The sequence below is a fragment of the Carassius auratus genome, chromosome 29, assembly GCF_003368295.1.
Source record: "Carassius auratus strain Wakin chromosome 29, ASM336829v1, whole genome shotgun sequence".
Lineage (NCBI taxonomy): Eukaryota > Metazoa > Chordata > Actinopteri > Cypriniformes > Cyprinidae > Carassius > Carassius auratus.
The window spans coordinates 7,837,492-7,853,993 of NC_039271.1; the positions used below are offsets into that span (position 1 = coordinate 7,837,492).

At 39.6% G+C, this 16,502-nt stretch overlaps 1 protein-coding gene across 10 annotated transcripts in view; it reads right to left on the reverse strand.

Annotated features, from left to right (window-relative positions):
- Nucleotides 1-16,502, reverse strand: part of LOC113047957 (serine/threonine-protein kinase WNK1-like) — a 69,525-nt gene that overhangs the window by 49,688 nt on the left and 3,335 nt on the right. The window lies entirely within an intron of this gene.

Here is a 16,502-nt window from a genome sequence, read left to right on the forward strand (position 1 = left end):
TAATTCTTTCTACCTAATATACCATTGTCAAAGGCAGGGCAGGTATTTTGTCAAGGGCACACCATGGTGTAATTATTTAAAAGGCCCTTAGCGAGCTTAGCATGCACCAACCACTCTGTAAAACATGGGACATAGAAATCATATCCCGTATAGGGACAGGTGTTAGTGTGTGCCAATTTGCCAACACCCTGAAAGCTTTGGAACACCATGCCACACTGTTGTTGGAAACTCAGAATCAGTATTCTTGTTTATATAGTTAGTTTACATATGGTTATGTTTAGAAAATCTTGTTGACCCAATGGGACTCAACTTGAGTGACCACATCACACAAATTAAGGCACACAACGTAAAATCCATCTAAAAAAATTATGCTGTGTCTTAAAATAGCTTGAACAATGGATAATGGTTGGACAAGCTAAAACATGCATAACAGAACATTGTCCATACTATCATGCTAGGAAAATGTGAAAATTCATGTGAGAAATGTCAAACACAAAGCAGGTTTGTATATGGGGTCTAAAGTGGATTCATCTTCTGCCACAGCGGTAACATTAGGGTGAGGATGCCTATGGGACCGTCACTCACTCACATTCATTCACATGCTGACTCTCCAGTCATATGAAAATGTAGGACAAAGTGGAATAAAGCCTAATCACAGTGAGTAATATGCTCAGTCAGAGATTTTAAACAGATTTGTTATCTGGCTGGCCAGTTAGTAAAATGAGTTTATAATGACTGTGATTCAGAATTATTACTAGTTCGGAGACCAAATTCTACACACACACACACACCCAAACTAACAAAACTTTAATAAAAAATACTGATACAGCTTCAGCAACCCTCTACAAACACCTTGGCAACTGAATTTCCATTGGCAAGAAAATATTTTAATTTACTCGCCAGACTGATATATATATGTGTGTGTGTGCTTGTAAAATGCTGCAGTTTTTTAAATATCTGTAGATGAGATTTGCCTAGAAGAGGCCAGACTTTCAAACCAATCACACCACAGTCACCACAGAGGAAATGACACGTCAGTCACTGACAAATGGGAAGGTCTGAATTCAGCCATCTGAAGAGTATAAAAAAAACCTTTTAGTATTAAAGGGTAATAGGAATGCTAAAACTTACTGGCTAATTTTGCACTACATAAAAATTTGACCTACATTGAGCATGACTGATGCTTTTGAATAATCCCTTATGGCATTGCAGGAATCTTTTAAATTCTCCAAGAAAGAAAGGTCTACAATACACAGCCATTTTATGACAGCGACATTTATGACTAGCACAGTACAGCCATAAAATAGGGTGTGAATTCCCAGGGCTAAGGAGGAGGAATGCATAAGATCTCGGGGCCATACTACAGGAGACCCACACATACGTCTACATCAATAACAGATGTTACTTTTCTAATTGTCTCCAAGTTAGTATTGTGGCATGACACGGTTCACGAGAATGTGACAAGAATGTAGCTTTTTGCCAGGAGTAACCTAACAGTCAGGTTGTGATGACTCTCATGAGCTAAATCAAATCCTTTGGAAAATTGTGCAATAGTCATCTACATGGGCCATGTCAACACCATGCTGCATTTAACATGATCTCACAACCTTTCCCAACATGAAACGGGCTCAATATCACAAATCTTTGCAATTACCTTAGAGTGAACTCCAAGAACATACAATGGGTTTTAAATTAGCTACCTTAGATATGAAAAGATGAGGAAGGGAGTGTTCAAAAAACGTGGGTTTTTAGCTGCGAGAGGTGGCAGACAAAGTTAATAGGATGTGTGGCGAGGAACTTTTATGAGGAGTGGGCTATTTGTAGATGAAAGGGGGAAAGAACGAGTACAGGCACAAGTCTCTTGTCTGCCTGTGGCTTTGACGGTAATAAACACCTTTGCGGTCTATAACAGTGTCCCTGAACAAGGTTGGCTCACCTGTACCTTTCCATTAACAGCACTAAATTCGCAATTTCAATGATGCAAATGGCATCAGCCATTAGAGACAAGTAAAACAAAGATTATTTTGTTAGCTCCAACTGTGGTTAATTCTGTAGCTCTATTAGAGGAAACAAAAATATTGAGGGTTCGTAAGACAAATAGTTTAAAGATACTTTCAATAGTGGTGGCTTGTGGTATAGGGCACGACGGGCTGTCAGTGGCCACACTCAAAAAAGCAGTTTCCAATTACTTTCTGGTCCCAAAGAGTGAAGCTTGGTTTATTATTTTATCGTGTAATGCATTGGCATCATTTTTAAATGTAGCTATGTTTCCAAATACACCTTGAGGACATCGAAGAATGTGAACATGAAGTACGTGGAGGACCAGTAGTTGTCAGGTCACGCTTTAAATAAATCCAGGTGGTTTGTGCAGTGCTATGAATGATAGTTTGCATAGCTGAATTCAGAAGTGTTTGACGTGTGTTGCCTTCTAGAAGCATGAACAAACAATGTGCACGTAAGAAGGTGCACGGAAAGATGTGTTCTGTGATATTCTTTTGAAGCGCACATAGTGAAGCATTCTTTGGAATGTGTGTACCTAGTGGAATATTCAATGGAACTAACAGTTGACATGGATAGAGGTTTGATTGGAGGATTCACCTGCAGCAGGAAATAAGCAATTTCCAAATAATGAAAACGCCACTCCTCCAGGCTTCCACAACACAATGATTACATCAGTGGCAAGAGTTTACGAGGGGTCACGAAAACAAGAGACCTGAAAAACAAGTGAAAACAGGAGAAGTTCACAAATATTTTGCTGAGGCCTCTGGATCAGTGCAAAAATCACATGATTACGATATTTTGAGTAGAACTAAGCCAGGCGAAAACAAATCATATTTATAGCCGTTCATCACAAGACAAATGAGCCAAATTTATCATGTAGACAATTTGAGGTCAAATGTACTGACAGTTCCTACAAGAAGCAAGGCTGTTTCTTGAGGGTGTTTCCTTCTAAAGCTGCTGATAAACTATTGCTGCATCTCATGACCTTGCTGAGCCATATATGTGTTTGAACATCCTTGAATAAGGAATGGTATGATGATGAGATCATTCAGAAGTATGAGATAGCATGATAAGCCTGTTAAAACATTTCCACCAAACTTGTGACTCATGAAAAAGACCTTAATGTTTGTGCCAATGTATATTACAATGAGCTTCAAAGTTGCTATCAAAATCGATTGAAACAATGATAAAGAAATTGTATGCCATGTTACAGTTTATCAATTTAAATATTACATCAGTTTTACTGCCCAAGTCGTATGAGTCAACTGATAAGTGATCTGAGCCAGTCCCACATTTTTGTCAGGCTTGTTGCCACACGATTACCAACGTGACATTAGCATGTTGTTTTTGCAAACCCTCATGACTCATAATAAACTTCCGAATGGATTTTACAAAAAGGCTGATTTGAATGTCATCAGTGCATTTAAAGTATGTGACGAGGCCATTGGTTGGTGCTGAAGTGTTTTTACAGCTTTCATAAGATAAACACAATTCTCCATGCATCTGGAGTGTGCCCGATTACACCTGCTGTTTGGATAGTGAGCTTTACCTCAACAGGAAGCCCTTAAGAGATCCGCTGCCATGGAAACAAAGTCATCAGGTGATTAACAGCAATGATGATCATTCATCAGCGCTACTGCAGTTACCATAGTTCATTACCAGCTGTTAACTGGAATGATAAAGCAGAATATTTTCCTCAGTGTAGCATTCACAGTGCAGCGCTCCCAAATTTAAATGAGTCAAACCCGATTTGACCTTACCAATTGGCAACAAAACCTGAAGATTTGCAATTAGACAAACATTCTCTGTCTTTGTGCGGTACACTAGCTGAAATGATTTGTGGAAATGGTGGAAATGGCCAGCTGTTTGAGTTTGAGGCTCATAACATGGTTAATCAGATAGCAGCAAACTTCATTCAGAGCTTACTTCCTACAGGATGTGACTCGTGATTGTGAGAATGTTTGAGGTGTAGTTACAGATTCACATCCACCAGTTTGAGCAAACAACCCTTTCACACAAAAATGCAAAAAATGTGCAAATATTCCAAAAATCTCTCAAGGCCAGCAGGTTTGGTTTAATTAGCAGACAATCAAACTCAGTTTGCATCCAAATCAATAAAGTGAAATACCACTGACTATGAGTGTTTCTGGGACAGGATGCAACAGGAAATGCTCACGGTCTCTTTCAAACGTGGCCACTCCCCCTTCCTTCTGATCCCATGAGAAACTAACTGCATCTGAAATGACTCCCTATTTCCTAAATAGTGCATTATATGGGGTGTCGCACATTTTTCTATTCTTTTTTAATAGTTGCAAACAACATGACAGAGAAAGATTGCTTATATAATCCACAAAGTTGCAATACTGGTAAAGTATGCATCTAATGTAAAAAAAAGTCTAATAATTTTTACTATTAATTCCATCATTAATTTCCTTAGCTAAAAACACAAGCACAAATATTATTCAACTTCTTCATTTCTACTCAGAATCCACTTGTTCACTTTCACCCCATATAGTGCACTATAAGGCATTCCCTATACATGAAAGTGAATGATGCAACATTTGGATCCTGTAGTGGGACTGATTAGGATTAAAATTTCACCTGAGAATGAAAGCAGCTGTGACTGCAGGAAATAGCTACTGGAATCCATCAGATTGCCAATGAAACAATCCCTTACAAAGAAACAAAGCTTGCATTGATTATGTATTACATTAATTACAGTTTTAAAGACTATAAAGATGTTGGGTTATGAAAGACATCAGAGTTCTGATTACAGTTGCAGAAGTCATCAAAAAATGCAAACACTGCTATCTATCAGCAACAGTCAGTTTATCAGCTCACAAAAAAATTCCATATGAAGAAGTAAACTTTTGGGATACCATATGGGCTGAAAAGAGCAAAGGGCATTTGGCTGAAGTAGGGGTTGAAAGCCCATGGGGTTCCCTGACCTGACCTTTTGTTGTCCTTTGCCTATCCATAGACCATAGACATTTAGGCCTGACTCAGGGCTGACACCATGAGGAACCTGATAGGCCCCTAAGCCTCCTTCTTTCTGCCCCTCACCCATACGTTCAATTAGTCAATGCAATATGCTATACATCTACACATGGTGCTGGTTAGGGCAACAGCCACCATCGGGGACAGGGCCAACTAGAGGTATCAGGCTCCTGACTAGTCACCCCCGACTACAGTGTTGACAGCTATAGCCTTCAAGCACATTACAAGCAGATAGAGTCCTCTGTGATCACTCGAGAAAGGGTATTGAGAAGAAAACATGTGGAAAAGTTACTAGTGTGTGATAGCTTTTCTTAACAACAAGAGAGAGGGGTTTACGTAGTCAAAGCATGCATATTGAGTGGTTTTAGTTAACATTCATCTTTATGTAGAAGGTAGAGACTGTGTTTTCTGAAGGGTCTCACTTTTACTGGAGAAAGAATAATGACTGCAGTGATCTGACCAGCTCTCCTACTGTGCCTTTTATTGGGAGATTCGGTTATAGGAGCCAGAGAGTTTGAGAAGCCCATTTTTCTTGGAGGGATTTGAAGATTACAGCCTTTGTGTTTAGGGTTGAACTCAAAGAAAAGCGTTTCTGAGATGATGCTGTGCATTTGTAATTGCACTCTGTGTGGTGTGATTGGTTCCAGTGGTCCAGTTCTGCTCCGGCCTGTAGTTTAGCTGTCAGGACTGACCCTCAAAACCGCAACTTATAACTCCATTACATACAAAGATAAACAAAGGGAAATCAAAATGCACAAAAATTTAACTCATAACTTATTACTGCAAACCTGCATGAAACCTGCATTCTTTCCAAATAAAATTATTTAAATTAACACTTTTCAGCCTCGCAAGAGCTGGGACAGTGCAAGAGTTGTATGGAGCACTTTGTAAAATAATAATAGTAATAATGATAAAATAATTAAAATAAAACAAAGCAAGGAACAGAAAACAGTCTTGTTTATCACTGTTGGCAAAGAAGGTTGTGATACATTTATAATAAGCATGCAGCTGCAGTGAATGTTCACCATGTGTATCACAGAGCACATTGTTAACATGCAGTGTTAACAAAAGATTTGAAAGTCTTTAAGTCATTCGCAGGGAGGTTTGGCCAGAGGTTTCCCAGCAGTAAAAACATTTCACATTTAGGGCACCTTCCATAATAGTTACTACCCGGCATATGATCCATTATATCTTTGCAGGAGAGTTTGGTCTCTCCACTCTGAACAATGGGACTCTTGTGAGGCCCTCAACACTGACATGCTCACGAGATGGAGAACTTCACCTCTCGAGAACACAAGGGCAGCACATTTCCATCAACGGTGGAGTCATTTACACAGAAGAGGACGACCTCCGCAGTGATCTGACACGTGAGATACACACATGCAAATATCTTGGCTCCGGACATAATTTTGAAAACTACACTTCCTCAGTTAGAGAAGGGCAAATTAAACTTTTTTAAAAAGACATAACTGGTGGCGCGGTAACAACTGTAGAGAAAGGACAAGTGGGGAGGGTTGGAGTGAGGTGGACAGGTTGGAGAGGGCTCAAGTTTCTGTCTCTCTGAGTAGATGGACAGGCATCCAAATGGCCAAAAAGGAACGGGACAGGTGAGACCCCTCAGCTGGGGCGAGGTGTGTGTTGATGCATGCAGCTAGTCCTCATGGCCACACTAGATACGTATCACTCAATAGTGGACCCAGATGAATTAAGTTCAGGCATCTGCCTGGCAGCTATGTTGTGGATTGCTTCATCTCTTGGGCACTGGATCTAAACTGATGACTAGTGTGTGACCGCATGAAAGTCAATATGCACTGCTGATTTCTTTGATGAGAAAACCAAGTCATGGGAGAGAAAAGCAAGTTTATAAACCATGAACAAAGACACTAATAAAATATTTTACATAAATGATTCCTGATGATTATATAAACAATTACTAACAGTGATGATTATAGTTGATGTCTGTTGCATCACTGGAAACCCAGTGTCAATAATTACGACAATTTAATCCATGAAAAAAAAAAATAACTTTCTGATAGTGACTGAAATGTATTCATAATCCCTAGGATCACACAAAGGAATTGACGAAAATCTGCTGCCCTTTGACAAGCCATAGTAATCTCCTTATATCCTTTTCATGTAACAACAGCTTTCCTACACAGCTGGGACGAGTCAATGGCAAGGTAGAAGCCTAACATTTTCAGTTAAACTGTATTGTTGTTGTTGATCCATTTGAATTTCACTATAAAAACAAAACAGACATAAACAAAGTTTTAAAAATATAATTGATTATTACAGGAAAAAAATAAAGAATAATAATAATAATCGCCATTTCTGCCAAGAAACCTCCACACTCAAGTGGGTGATAAATTTGTCTGGGCCCGGCAACCAGATTTGTTATTACTCAGGCAGGTCACTAAAATGTTTTCACTTTAAATCATTCTTCAAACTGTTTCTTTGTTATGATAGTAATTTATCTGGCAGAGAAATAAAAAAGGTTTGCGCTAATGCACTATAGCACCCTTCGCTGGACCGAAGAGAATGTAGAAGAAAGGGTAAGAGTGGAAAGAAAGGAGAGTTTTTTGGATTTCTGCCCAGAGTTAGTGCCCATTGCCCGGGGGTGTTTATTAGGACCCTTTAAAGGGAAAACACCACTAAGCGCTCAGCAGAGTGAAGCATGGCTCAGCGGAGGTAAATAAGTGGCGCTCAAAATGTAAATCACACGCTGCTGACACCTTTGTCCCACATGAGAGTTATTTATAGGAACGGCAAGAGAGAGGTAGCAAGCAGAGATACAGTAAGGGATTGAAATGCTTTTTCTCGATTTCCCAGAAATATCTGAATAAATGCAAAGCAGCAGTAAGAAAGGGACAGAAATCCTACAGGGTGCATGATAAAGCAATGGGTAGACATCAGTTCCTCTTTTATCCTTGAATGGGAACACTTATAACAAATGACTGCTCCAAAGAACTTAAGATAAGCAAGCTGTTCGGATGCTTGCTCTGGATGGGCTGAACCTGCAACTTCCAACCAAAATGCTAAGCTTCGATAAATGTCTTTATCTGCCTCTCAGATAAAGTTCATGAGTGTGAACAAAGTAAAAAGGGTTAGTGACTAATATTGCTTAGATTAATCTTGATGAGCAAAAAAACACCAGCAGACGGGAACAAGCCACACCACATTCATGTGCACTCAAAGGCGACACACTCTCCTGTGATGAAGTGCAAGCCAAGGCACAGCAGGTATAAATGAGTCACTGCATTAAGCGGCTCTCATGAAAACCTGTCTGGATGAATCAGGTCTTGTATTGGTCTAACTTTCTCAAGAGGCTCCAAAGCACAACTCAACCACATCCTCCTCCATATAGAACTATCAAACTGACTCACCACTTGATCAACAGAAACCAGCAGAACAGAGAGCTAAAACTCATTATATGTTTGCCATCCTGCCCTTCGGCATCACCTGAAGAACCCTCCATGATTAAAGACCCAAGAGTTTGAGGCTTATCTATGGCTGATTGTTCTCCTTGTTTACACAAAGACACACCATTTGCTCAACTCTGCAGGTAGACCAAAGAAAAGGACAGCTTATAGTAATGTTGAACCCCGGTGGTAGCATGTTAGAAGGCCATTGTTTGAATAGGGGGTAGGTCAGGTGTTATAAATGGCTCTTCTTTTTTTTTTTTTTTTTTTTTTAAGAAAACTTGTTAAAACTTAGCAAGTAATTGTTACACAAGAAAGTAGGTCTTTGGCACCATCAACTTGACCACAACCAGTCTGCAGTGAGTCTGCAACTCAGCAAGGAGGAAGTTGTGCGGAGTCAGGCGTGAACCACTTTTATACCTGGAGTACAGTAAGCAGGTTTGAGGAGCTGGCTCCTTTGGCAGTGAACTTAGAAAAGTAACATACAAAGATAAATTCTATACCATCTAGTGTGGTGTGTTCATACTTCATACACTGCACACAACAAGCACCCTGATGTGCAACGGTGAAAACAATGTGTTGAATGATGAACATTTTGTGCCCTTCATGGGCACAGCTTTCCTATAGCTGAAGGAGAGGGACTAGTGGCAACATCACTTGCATTTGAATTTATACATTTGAGACAATTCTTGTCCAACCGTGCTAGTCAAAAGACCTTTTGGTGATGTGTAAACCAGAGAGAGTTGCAGATGTGTCAAGCAGATTTTAACTTTATGCAAATGCATAATGTGATTCGGGCAACTACCAATAAAGAGTGGAGCTCACACGATACACCTCCTAACACAGTTAGATATTATAAACTATTATATAGAGAAAGAATACCTAGTAACAACCATGTGCAACTTGGTTGCCTCCAACAATTAAATCTTTGTCAGTCCTTTTCTCCAAGAAGTGGGATGAATCTATGCACTTGAAATGAAATTTAATTCATAGGAAAAACATCAAGTTTGAAACTAAAGCGAAACAAGGAAGCAAGCAATGGCGGCCTATCTAGGGCAAAAGCCAAAGTGTTTGTAAGCATTAACAACACCGAGTGAGCTTCCTCATCAGATGTGTTACACACAGGAAGCTGACGGCTTCCTTTTCCTTCTTCATGATACAAATGCAAAGACGGAATAAACAGCAGCAAAACAAGAACATCAGACAGAGCAAAAGAGCTGCAGAGAAAATTAAGATGATCTGTCAACTGAGGTCCAAATTCCTAGATGTTGCTCAAAGTAGCACAGTTGGTCTATTAAAAGGCATGCCGTTGACCATGCAGAACTCTGCTAAAGTAAACCTTGCAGGATACCATATTGTACAGTTAATAATGAAAGCTTGGGAACAAGGCCTCAGTCACTGACGTAACAAGATTTATGGTGCTCAGGGTGTTGACTGATCATCTTTCTTGCTGTATCAGGGCTGCCTCAAATCCATTAAGCCTGAAAGTGGAGTGAATATGTTTGCTCTTGCAATCACAAGCCTCAGAGCAAAGCATACCAGATTAGGGCATCAGGCCTGCATTCCTTCGGCTTGAGAGAATCACATGTGAAGCATCACGGCACTGCCATTCTGACTGGCTCTGCCTGGAATCAGAAGAACTCGAAAAGATGAGGATGGCCCTACAAGAACAAGAGTGCATGGATTCCGCTTTATTCTTTCCAGTGGTACTATCTTGGATTCTTTCTGTTTTTTTGGCGTTCGTTCCAATGGCATACAGTGGACAATGAGAGCAGAGAGGACGTCACATGGACAAGAAGATTATTTTAGACAACAGATTTAAGATAACACTGGAGCTTTTTTTTTTTTTTACACAATCCGAAACCGCTTTTTGTGCAGAGTGAGCATTTGAGCACTACACTCCAATATTTATGAGGATGTGTGAGGACTAAATGTGCACTGAATTTTTTAGACTGCCTATCCGCTTCTCATTTATACACATAATGAAACCAAGAGCAGAATTATCTACATATGTGGTTTGGTGTGGAATATAATTTTGGTCAGACAGACGGCCACGGGTGCTCATCTCTCCTTTAACCCCACTAACCTACGCAGGGTCACAGACAGGTCATCATTACGTGGGAACGTCCAGCAAGGCAGGAACCAGCCACCTGACTGTCACATTCCACATGGGAGAGGCAGAAGGAATCTTGCTGCGAGGGAAGGAATGCTGAAGGGTCAGTGGGGACTGAGTAGAACTTAGTTTTATAAGGAAATGGATTGAAATATTTCACAATTTCAGGTGAAATACACAAGAATAGTGTTCATCGGACAACAATCACTATCAAGTGGAAGTGTGTAACAGTCAACCGGAATGGATTTCAATCAAATTTCCTGGGTATACCTAGATTTCTCAATTTTATGTGGTAATCATATATAAATGCAAAAACAACGTTTAATACAGTTCTGCTTGTGGATATCTAGAAAACTAACTTCTAAGCATTACGAATAAATATTGTTTACTGAAGCTTGAATACCACCAACCAGGCAAATTTACAATTATTTCTTAAAATTCCTCATTATATCAACCTGGTACTTCACAACCCAACTTGCTTTCTGAAGGTGCATAACTCAACCAATCAGATTAGAGCTTGCCAGACAGTCAAAGTCTGTGTGCAATATTCACAAATCGTGGCTGTGCCATTTGAGATTTGGTATACAATTACATGGGAGGGTCACTGTGACCGACAGAGCATTAATGTACAGTTAGGTACAACAGCTTAGCTGAGATTGTGCCACACTTCTGGGTTTTTCCATTCCTAAAGCTCATGTGAGAGCTAGAACATTCCTTCAGGCCAACACTGCCCCACGTCATTCCAGTTCTGACCATAGAATGGAACGACAGCGGAAGATGAAGTGTTGCTATTTTTAGCTTGTGAATGGAAGAAGAAAATCTAAATTCTGGAATGAATGAATACTCTTTATTTTTTTGCATTTTGCAAGTATTTCTGCTTTAGGGTCATTGAGAGGTGTCCAGAATGATGTGTACTACTGCAGAGGATGAGCTAAATTTTGCCTGAACATCCTAAATTAAGTTAACCTCCGACAGGTTTAACACAGCCCTGGAATGACGTAACAGACCCTGACAACCCAATAAACATCAGCTCTTGTTGATACAGCTCAGGCTACACCTCTAGCACTGCATTTATACAGGTGTGACAGTGCTAACATATCCCTGACATTAAGCAGAAACAGCCTGCCGCAGCTCTAATTAAACAAGACGCATTCCTACAGACTGAGTGGAACACTATCACATACCTGTAATGAGAGTTGAAAAAAAGCAGGGGTGGGGGTGGGTGCAGGAGTTTCAGTAAATTCCAGACTTTCTTGGGAAAGCTAGCATGTTATGCACGCACATTGGTCTGATGAAAGAAGAAACTGAGATATAGCCAGGTCTGCCACATATCCGGACTTGCTTTATTTTTACAAACAAATTGCACAGTGATCTCCACATGAAATTGATCTAAACACTTCCTAAATCTGAGCTCTCAATTAATGAGAGAGAAATAGATTCGCCCAAAACGTACTCTACAGAAATATGTGAATGCAAATGCTTTAAGCTATGCCAGTTCAGTTTCACACGTCTATTTTACACTGTACTAAAAGATCACCAGGACTTTTTGTTAACCATTTCAGCCAAGCACTTCTGAAAAAGCCACCTCCTTCTTATATTTATCAAACTCTCCTACTCATCCAAATCCAAAATATCTTGCATCTGGACTGCTATTCTGAGCTTTCAGCTTGGCTTGTGGTTAAGTGAGGTAGACAATACTAGAGAGAGACTCATTCAATCGAATGACCCCCTCCTTAAAGTTTTTGTCCTCTTTTAACGCTGACGTCCTGCCACAAGAATCCAGAGAATGCAAACGCGAAACAGCCACTGAAATCTGGGAGGAGTTGCGGGTCCAACCAGCCCACTCTGCAAAAAGCCACTTCAAAAGAGCCTCTAAGATGCTCATCATACAGGATACAAGGTTTACATGCTTACATAGGGTACGCTACTTCATTGGGTCCTTTTAAAAAGAATGAAATCATAGAATGACAAACTGAACCCAGAGCCTTTGGAACAGTCAGAATCAATCACAGAATCAATGATAATAACTGCAATGAATTTGATTAGACTATTATGCACATAACTGGACTAAACTTTTTTTACTGATTAGCAGCCCTATTAGAAATATGTCCATTTAATGATGATGAAGCACAACTCATAACAAACAAGAACAAATGGGGTCAGTAGGGTGAAGGCAATCAAGGGCGAGACTGAATGGTAAAAGCACTCTTTATGTATGTGTGTGTGTAAACAGCATCTTAAGCATCTTACTGAATAAAATGAGGGGCAGTTAGGGCTGAGGTGAGCAGTGAAATGTGAGGAATTTACTGCCCTCCCATTGTGACCTTTAACACACTTATACTACCATACAGAGAGACAATGGTGAGAAAGAAAGAAAGACTGCAAGAGATCAAATCAGATTTCCCTCACAAGTCTTGATACTTGAATTACACTGTTCCATATCACATGCTATAGATCAGGATTTCAAAGAGGAGATGAGCACAATGTTGCGGAAGAGAGCTCCAACAAGCTTCAGCAGGCAAAGAAAAAACCCCTCCATGTCAGAGACAGACAAGCAGCAGCATGAGATTACGCATTCTTCTAGAAGGAGTACAACCTGCTTTATGTTACCTATTTAGAGTGAATCTGGTCCTTTAAAGTGTTAATATGCAGGCAAAAAGCTGCAAAAACAGGTAATTCAACAAATGTCATGATACTGACATCACAGCCATTAACATATAATGAGTATGCATTCAAAAGTGTAAAGAATGCAAGTTTTCATGTACTTACACTAAAAGTTAAAATTTATGAAAAGTAAAACTGCAACAGCCTCCAAACATGAGCAGAAAGCAAGAAAGACAAGAGTACCTACCTCTTTAAGGAAAGACCTATCAAGAGTATGCACATATTTTCAGCTTTGAAAAAACTTTTCTGTCATTGTGCAACTGTACAGATTTAAAAAATAAAATAAAAGATCATCTTGGAAAAAAACAAGTGAGATAGAACAGTGCAAGTGAAACTTAATGCCAATCGGATAGCATCTCACAATGGCAAAGCCCTCTGTATATTTCCATTTACGATGACATCTTTTTTTCCTTCCAGCCTGTGTAAGACACAATGGATAAATACACATACACACGGGTCAGTACTGTAAATGAGAAAGGAGATCAGTGTTTGCAAGTGAAGGAAGCATTGCTCATGGCTTTGTCTTTCTCACTCCTTTTGAAAAAAAAAAAAAAAGAAAAGGATTTCAACAATGAAAAGGGAAACGGTTATGGCTGGGATCCATGGGATTGGATTTCTTCCTCAACTGTTCCTCTAACCTCCTCTGCATTATTCACAGATGATGACATTCTCTCTGGGGCACGTCTCTTTTAAACTGACCCAGAGTTAAGGCACCTCCTGCACAAATTCCTGCACTGTGCTATCTCACGGCTAGCATGTGGTGATAAGGCTGATGGCGTGAAAGCCGCAAGGCTTTAAATAGTTTAGGGTCAAAACCTCAGTCAGCAACTTGCATCTGGATTAGAGTATACATTTGTGAAGCGAGTCAATGTATGGAGCCTGTGTGTGTGTGTGTGTGTGTGTGTGTGTGTGTGCTCGCATGTGTTTAGACAACTGATTGCAAGTGGTTTCTATTCCTCTCATTTTCTGGAAAAGCTCATGAAGAAAAGAGAGTGTGATGTGTGGAGAAGTGAAACAGCTTACACACCATTAGGGCAATAAAATCACTTTGGAATTACACACAACTTCAACATTTAAAAAAAAAAAACAAAAAAAAAGTTAATAATAATAAAATTAAGGGAAAATGATCAAAAACAAGAAAGAAGAAATTATGAGTGATATTTGCCGTATTACCCTCACTGGGATGTTGGGCAGTTGCTTTTAACCAGTTTTATCCTCTGAAATTCATACGCCAAAACACTTAAAGAAATACCACATCTCTCTTCAGCTGGACACACAATTTAAGTATCATCAATGTTTGAAGTGTAAACTGTGCTGCACATATACGACACCAGTGTTAAAAATACTGAGGTTTGTTTAATATCAGGGGTTTGTTAATCTGTGCGGTGCTTGCTAAGTGAAGACTAACATCAAATCCAAAATGTTATGTCTGCACCCTGCTTTGTTTCAGCTCTGTAACCATTTGGCATTTTAGGAAAAACATTTGGCAGAGCGATAGATGGGAACGAAGTGAAAAAGAAATAGAGGGGGGACTGAAATCTTCACAGTGCATTTAGCCCTTGCTCCCCCTTTCGTGTCTTTACTATTATAATTTGGCTGAATAGAAAAACAAAAGCGTAAAGGGATGCCTCGGCTCCCATTAGGAGAGCCCTTGCTTGCTTCTCCCTGAATCCATGAGGAATGAATTGGGGGGAATGCTGGCCTTTGTCATCCTACTAGCTCATCTGTGATTCAACACATACCGAGGCTATGAGGACAAGAGAGACCCATTTTTAATCCAATAAACATATTCAGAGTGATAAGGATTTACTGGTGCATGCTGGGTAACAAAAACCATTATTCAAACAACCAATGGCACAATAGTTACAACTAATTTGCTACTAAATAGGTAATAATTGCATCCTAATGGAAGAATTGGAGAACATTAGAATTTCAGACAAATAGGAAGAAACGTTTGAGTCAATCCAAAGAATTGATTCCCAAGTGACCTCAAATGCGCGAAGAAAAAACAAGTTTTGCAGGTGAATCAGCTCTGGGAAATAAAGCAGTTTAGATGTCTCATTAACAAATTTGACTAGATAATCTTCTTTCCTTTTCTGCATCCAAGAAAAGTCTATTTTGCTGATGTCCTTTAAGACTTCAAATACTTTGCAACTACAAAAGCATCCTGAAAATGAAAGAGAGAGAGAGTGAAAGAGAGAGAGAGAGAGAGAGAGAAAGAGAGAGAGAGTGGGGGCCGACACAAAGCAACCCTTCCTGATGTCCTAGCATTGCTCACCCCTTATTCTCTTTCTGCGCCCTCCCTTGGTCAAAGAAATAAGGGGGTTTCCATTGGACAGATCTCTGCTTTCGCTTGCCCTCTGACCCTTAATCCATCTTGAAATGTAGGGCAAATCCCCCTTTTAGCAAGTGTCCACACTTCATAATGCTACTTTGCTTTCACCAATGCACATCAGTTCAATCCCCTCATCCTGGCAGCATCAACATGACATCACTGACTTCCACCCCACCCGCACTGCATATTTTTAACACTTTCATCAGTATGTGCTCTGACATGTTTATGTAATGGTTTAAATCTATGAGCTCTTGGGAGGAACTACTAATAGTCTGATATCAGTCTGACCTGTGTGTATAACGGTTCAGTTTGTGCACATGGACCTTCACCAGACAACTAAAAACAATCCATGTTTATCTGTGTGCAGTTATACTTGCTCCACGAAAGGCCCATTCTGAGTAGAAACCAGATCCAAGGACAAACACAAGAGTGTCTTGTGATATTAAGAGAAAACACTTGAGAGTGTACAGTATGTAATGAGATCCAACTGAGTTTAATTTGCCAAGACCCAAAAAAAAAGACAATTCTGGCCAAATGTAACTCTGCTTATGAAATGAAACTAAAATAGATCATGTTGAACTTATAGTAAAATCTTGCAATGGTCTGGAAGTAACAAGCCTCAGTCTTCAAGGTGTCTGTGCCAATAAATCAGATATGTAATTACTTAGGTAAGTTATTGTTAACATATTGACGTTAACTAACATGCTCCGCCATGACAGTCAAAAGCAAAAACTTGCAGTTCCCAACAAGGAGGCTGATTATTGATAATATACTTTGTAAAATAATTTATTGAAGAACATGCAGTTCTTGAAACTTCTGGAATCACAAAAAAATTAAAATAAATAATAATAAACAATTCAGGGGGTTTTGGTTCAAAAAGATTGAAAACCACTGGGCTAACACTATAATGCCCCTTGTGGCAGTGCTGAAAATTTAACAATTTCACGTTTTAAATTTGAAGTCTGACACATTT